Source organism: Mustela nivalis (assembly GCF_964662115.1).
Source record: "Mustela nivalis genome assembly, chromosome: 6".
Classification (NCBI taxonomy): domain Eukaryota; kingdom Metazoa; phylum Chordata; class Mammalia; order Carnivora; family Mustelidae; genus Mustela; species Mustela nivalis.
Genome location: NC_139025.1, coordinates 143,757,137 through 143,763,679, shown reverse-complemented (window position 1 = coordinate 143,763,679; position 6,543 = coordinate 143,757,137). Strand labels below are relative to the sequence as shown.

The window sequence follows — 6,543 nt, the reverse complement described above, 5'->3', positions numbered from 1 at the left end:
GGAGCTTTTGCTCAGTTTCTTCTGAAGAGCATCCCCACTGCAGTGGCTAATCAGATTTCCCAAGTTAGCATTTTTGGGAAGAATTCGTGCTGCCCAGTGCCTGGAGCTGAGTAGGTGCAGAGAGAAAGAGGAGTGCCTATCGCCAGGGTTTCAACATGTGACACATCTAAGGCCAGACAGTCAATGCCAGTCGCCAGTCTGGCATTGCTGAGAGCAGCAGCCCCTGGAGGTACTTGGAAGGGAGATACAGGGAAAATGGGCGTGCTTCCTGCTGCCTCCCTGACTCTAATCTTGGGAAGTCTAGAGCCGTTGCCCCAGAATCAGGCTCAGTGTTTTTCTTTGTCTAAATACACTTTATATAGTGTAGCTCATAATGTTAAAAGACCAAACCACAAGCTCCCATCAGCCGTAGGTTTTCCCGTCTACACAGCAGGTGTCTGCTGCAACATGCTAGAGGCTCAAGGGAGGCCTGGGTCAGCCTCAGGCCTTGCAGGTGGAGCAGGGGTACACGAGGTGAGGGTGAAGGCCTGTTTGGCTGGAGCCCATCTTGGTCCCATGGAAGGGTGGAAATGGGCTTACATGGTTCAGAGGAGCCTGCCTTCAGGGAGGAAGACTGCACAAATGCTGAGCTTGGAGGTGGTTTATGTCCCTGGACACATCAGGCCTAGAGATGAACTGGGAAGATTTCTTCAAGTAAGAGGAAGGGAGTGTGGTGGCAAGAGTGCTTGAAATGGGCTTCTCATTTTTCTCCTCTCAGCTGTGTGGGGAAAGATTTGCCCTGGGTTCAGTTGGTTGGTAAACTTAAAGTATCTTCAGAAGGAAATCCTTTCTTCAAAACCAAAATGGTCTTCAGGATAAAATGAACTTGTGGATCTTTGCTACAGGAACTGCTTTGATCATGTGAATGATTTTCCAGCCAGAAGCGTGCGCTCACTGTGCCCCTGGAGGCCGCAGGTTTCTCTAATGTATCATTAACTTCACCAGGCAGAGACCTACGGGGAAATGGCTTTTGCCGGGCAAAGAATAAATATATGTATCTCTTACTTTAAAAAAATGGAATAAAATAATTTCTTCTGTGAAGAAAAATTGAGGATTCTTTTTTTTTTTCAACGGGGGTGGTAATTCAGAATTAAAAGATGTGTGACAATGTTGGAGAACATGGAGGTGCCCCTGTCCAGGGGTGTCCCCCCAGGGCTTGTGCTGCTCAAGGTCGAACAGGTGAAGAACAGAAGTGGTAAACCAGCAGGGTCTCACTGATTGGTCTGTACAATGTGCTTTAAAGTGGTTTTGTTTAGTATACACAAGAGATACCATGAAGCTTGTTTTTTACACATTTTACTACATTTATAGTGTCTTGGGAGTTAATGTTTTAAAGAAGTAATTAGAGGGGTGCCTGGGTGGCTCAGTGGGTTAAAGCCTCTGCCTTTGGCTCAGGTCATGATCCCAGGGTCCTGGGATCGAGCCCCGCATCGGGCTCTCTACTCAGCAGGGAGCCTGCTTCCTCCTCTCTCTCTGCCTGCCTCTCTGCCTACTTGTGATCTCTGTCAAATAAAATCTTTAAAGAAGTAATTAGATTTGATAGAAAATGTTCAGTCTTTTCATTGAACTGTAGTGCCCAATACTGTGGACACCTGGGGAATCTACGTCATCAGGAAAATGATGCTCCCGTTTTACCCTGGAGTGTCAAGGCTGCAGAGACCAAGTCGAAGTCCAGGGTCACCCTGAGCAGGACTGCCCAGTCAAGGCCATGCCACAGTCCTTCCTCGGGAAGGTAGTTCTTTAAACTGCCTCTGTTAATAATGAAGTCTTCCTGGGGTTGAAGAAGAATGGTAAAGGTTCTTTTTCCTCTACATCCCTACCAGCATTTGTGATCTCTTGTCTTTTTGATGATAGCTATTCTAACAGACATGAGGGGATATCTCACTGTGGTTTTGATTTGCATTTCCCTAATGATCCGTGATGTGGAGCACCTTCCCATGTACCTGTTGGCCCTTTGTATAACTTCTTTGGGAAAATATCTATTCAGGTGCTTTGCCATTTTTTAAAATTGTTACATTTCTTTCTTTTCACTGCTCAGTTGTGTGAGTTCCTGATGTATTTGGGCTGTTAACTCTTTATTGGATATATGGTTTTCAAATATTTTTTCCCATTCCGCAGGTTGTCTTCATTTTGTTGATTGTTTCTTTTGCTATGAAGAAGGTTGTTAGTTTGATTTAGTCTCGCTTGTTTATTTTTGCTTCTGTTGCTTATGCTTTTGGTGTTCTATCCAGAAAATCATTGCCAAGACAAGTGTCAAGAAGTTTACCATGAAGGAGCTTACATTCAAGTTGTTAATCCATTTTGAGTTAATTTGGGGGAGTGGAAAAAGATAGAGGTCTTTCATTTTTTTACATATGAAAACCCATTTTCTTGGCACCATTTATTGAGGAGACTCTTCTCCATTGAGTTTTCTTGGCTCCCTTCTCAGTATGACTGTATAGGCACCGATCGATGTATTTCTGGGTTCTCACTTCTGTTCTGCTGGTCTGTATCTGTTTTAATGCCATTACCACATGGTTTTGATAACTATAGCTTTATAATATAGCTTGAAATCGGGACGTGTTATGCCCCTGCTTTGTACTTCTTTCTCAGGATTCATTTGGCTATTCAGTCTTTTGTGCTTCCATATAAATTTTAGGATTTTTTTGTACTTCTGTAAAATTTGCCATTGAAATCTTGATAGGGATAGCATTGAATCTATAGACGGTTTTAAGTAATATGGAAAGGTAAACAATATTCAGTTTTCCAGCCCATGAACACAGGATACCTTTCCATTTATTTTTATCTTTTTTCATCAGTGTCTTTTTGTAGTGTCCAGTATTCTTTCACCTCCTTGGTTAAATTTATTCTTAAATATTTGTTTCTGATGTTACTGCAAATGGAATCATTTTGTTTCTTTTCAGGTCATTCATTGTTAGTGTATAGACATGCTACTGATTGTTGTATGTTAATTTTGTATCCTGGAACTTTACCAAATTCATTGCTAGTTTTTGTTTTTTGTTTTTTGGTTTTTTTAATGGAGTCTTTAGGATTTTGTATACATAAAATCAAGTCATCTACAAATAGAGACAATTTTACTTACATTTTTTTTCCAATTTCCTGCTTTTTATTTTTATTTTTTTTTTCTTGCCTGATCACTCTGGCTAGGGCTTCCAGGACTATGTTGAATAAGAGCAGTGAGAGTGAGCTTGTTTTTGTTACTGATCTTAGAGAAAAAGATTTCACCCTTTCATCATCAAGCATAATCTTAGCTGTGGCCTTGTCATATATAGCCATTGTAATGTTGAGCACATTCCTTCTACACCTAATTTGTTAAGAGTTTTTATCATGAATAGATTTTGAATTTTGTCAAATGTTTTTTCTCTATCTATTGAGAGGATCATATGATTTTTGTCCTTCATTTTGTTAATAAGGTGCATCACATTGATTGCATATGTTAAACCACCTTCTGGCCCTGAAATAAATCCCACTTGGTCATGGTGAATGATCTCTGTAATGTGCTGCTGAATTTGGTTTGCTGGTATTTTATTGAGAATTTGAGAATTGGCTTATAGTATTCTTTCCTAGCTTTGGTATCAGGTAGTGCCTGATACTTTTCTACCTTTGGTCAGGACTCATAAAATAAGTTTGGAAATGTTTCCTTTTTTTTAAGTTTGGGAAAAGTATTGGCATTAATTCTTCTTTAAATGTTTGGTAAAAGCCACTGTGAAACCATCTGGTCCTGGGTTTTTCTTTTTGGGCAGATTTTTGATTACTGATTCAATCTTTTTACTAGTATGGATCCATTCTGATTTTCTGTTTCTTCCTGATTCAGTCTTGGTAGATTATATATTTTTTAAAATTTTTCTATTTATTCTAGATTGTCCAGTTTGTAGGTGAATAGTTGTTCACAGTAGTCTCTTATGATCCTTTTTGTATTTGTGGTATCAGTTGTGATCTCTCCTTTTTCTTTTATAATTTTGTTGACTTGGGTCTTCTCTCTTTTTTCCTTGCTTAGTCGAGCTAAAGGTTTATCAGTTTTGTTTATCTTTTCAAAGAACCAGCTATTAGTTTTATTAATCTTTTCTATAGTTTTCCTATTCTCTATTTGATTTATCTGCTGTAATCTATTCTTTCCTTCTTTCTGCTAATGTTGGGTTTACTTCGTTCTTCTTTTTCTAGTTTCTTAAAATGTTAGATTGCTTATTTAAGATCTTTCTTGTTTCTTAATGTAGGTTCTTATTGCTATGAATTTTCTTCTATTAACTGCTTTCTGCACATATTACGTAAGTTTTGGTATGTTGTGTTTCCATTTTAGTTTGTCACAGGAGAGTTTTTTATTTCCCTCTTTAATTTCCTCTTTGATCGATCTGTTGTTTAAGAGAGTGGTGTTTAGGGGTGCCTGGGGGCTCAGTTGGTTAAGCCTTTGCCTTTGGCTCAGGTCATGGTCTCAGGGTCCTGAAATGGAGCCCTGCATTGGGCTCTCTGCTCAGCAGGGAGCCTGCTTCCCCCTCTCTCTCTGCCTGCCTCTCTGACTACTTGTGATCTCTCTCTCTCTGTCAAATAAATAAATAAAATTTTAAAAAAAGATAGAGTGGTGTTTAATTTCCATTTCTCCATGAATTTTCCTGTTTTCTTCCTGTTACTGATTTCCAGTTTCATATCATTGTGTTCAGAGAAGATACATGATATGATTTTAACCTTGAATTTTCTTTGACTTGTTTTGTGGCCTAATGTATGGTCTGTCCTAGAAAATGTTTCATAGGCACTTGATAATAATGTATATTCTGTTGTAGGATAATAATGCTCTCTGTATATCTGTTAGGTCCTTTTGGTCTATACTGTTCAAATCCACTTTTTTTTAAATTAATTCTCTGAATGATATATCCATTGTTGAAAGTGAGGTATTAAAGTCTCCAATAATTATTGTATTGCTGTTTGTTTTTCCTTTATCCTCTGTTTTATTCAGGTGCTCCAATGTTGAATGCATAAATACTTACATTTTATATCTTTTTGATGGATTGACCCCTTTATCTGTGTGTAATGACCTGTGTCTCTTACCATTTTTACTTTAAAATCTGTTCTGCTTGGTCTAAGTACAGCTACCCCTGTTTGATTGTTTTGTTTGGTTACTGTTTGCTTGAAATATCATTATCCATCTCTTCACTCACAGTCTGTGTATCTTTGAGGCTAAAGTGAGTTTCTGGTAGGCAACATATCATTGGGTCTTGTGGTTTTCTTTTTTTTTTTTTCAATCTGTTCATCTATTTTATGTCTTTTGACTGAAAATTTTAATCCATTTATGTTTAAAGTAACTATTGATAGGTAAGGACTTACTGTTGCCATTTCATTGTTTTCTGACTGTTTTGTAGATCCATTGCTCCTTGTTTCTTCTCCTACTGTCTTGTTTTGTATTTTGGTGTCTTATGGTATCAGTATGCTTTGAATTCTTTATCATTTTTTTCTGTTTTATTTTTTGTTGTGATAACTACAGATTTTCTCTTTGTGGTTACCATGAGGCTAACATAAAGTATCAGAATTATGACAGCTTATTTTAAACTGATAACAATTTCTATAGCATTCCTAAACTATGCTTTTACTTCTGCTCTCCCTTATTTTAGTTTATTGATGCTAAAGTTTACATATTTTTTATATTGTGAAACAATAACATTGTAATTATGGTTGTTTTTACTACTATTTTTATTATTGATTTATTTATTTATTTTAAGATTTTATTTATTTAGTCATGAGAGACAGAGGGAGAGAGAGAAGCAGAGGCAGAGGGAGAGGCAGGTTCCCCAAGGATCAAGGAGCCTGATGCGGGACTTGATCCCAGGATCCTGATGTGCGACTTGATCCCAGGACCCTGGGATCATGACCTGAGCCTAAGGCAGATTCTTCACCATCTGAGTCACCCAGGTGCCCTATTTTTTATCTTTTAAATTAGAGCTGTAAATGAATTATGCATCACAATTACTGTTTTATAGAATCTAATTTTGACTATGTATTTACTGTTACCAGATAGTTTTATGTTACTTTCTTATGTTTTTATGACCTTAATCAGCATCCTTTGAATTCCACTAAAGAACTCCCTTTAACATTTCTTGGAAGGCAAGTTTAGTGGTGATGAAATCCCTCTGCTTTTGTTTGTTTTGGAAAGTATAGCTCTCCTTCATCTCTGGAGGACAACTTGCTGGGTATAGAACTCTTGGCTGACAGTTTTCTTTCTCTTTGAATATTATGAATATATCATCCCTGGCCTGAAATGTTCCTGTTGAGAAATGTGATGGTAGTCTTATGGGAATTACCTTGTGTGTAACTTCTCTCTTTTTTGTTGCTGCTTTTAAAGTTCTTTGTCTTTGACTTTTGACATTTTAATTACGATGTATCACAGTGTAGCCTTATTCAGGTTTAACCAATTTACAGTCCTTTTGGCCTCGTGAAAATGGATGCCCATCTCTCTTTCCAGGTTTGGGAAGTTAGCAGCCATTATTGTTTTAAATATACTTTCTGTCCTTTTCTCTT

The 6,543-nt window shown here is 37.7% G+C and overlaps 1 long non-coding RNA gene across 1 annotated transcript in view; it reads right to left on the bottom strand.

The window, feature by feature from the left end:
* The window catches only part of LOC309867667, a 720,752-nt gene that overhangs the window by 462,888 nt on the left and 251,321 nt on the right, over window positions 1-6,543 (bottom strand). The gene's annotated exons all lie outside the window — the stretch shown is intronic.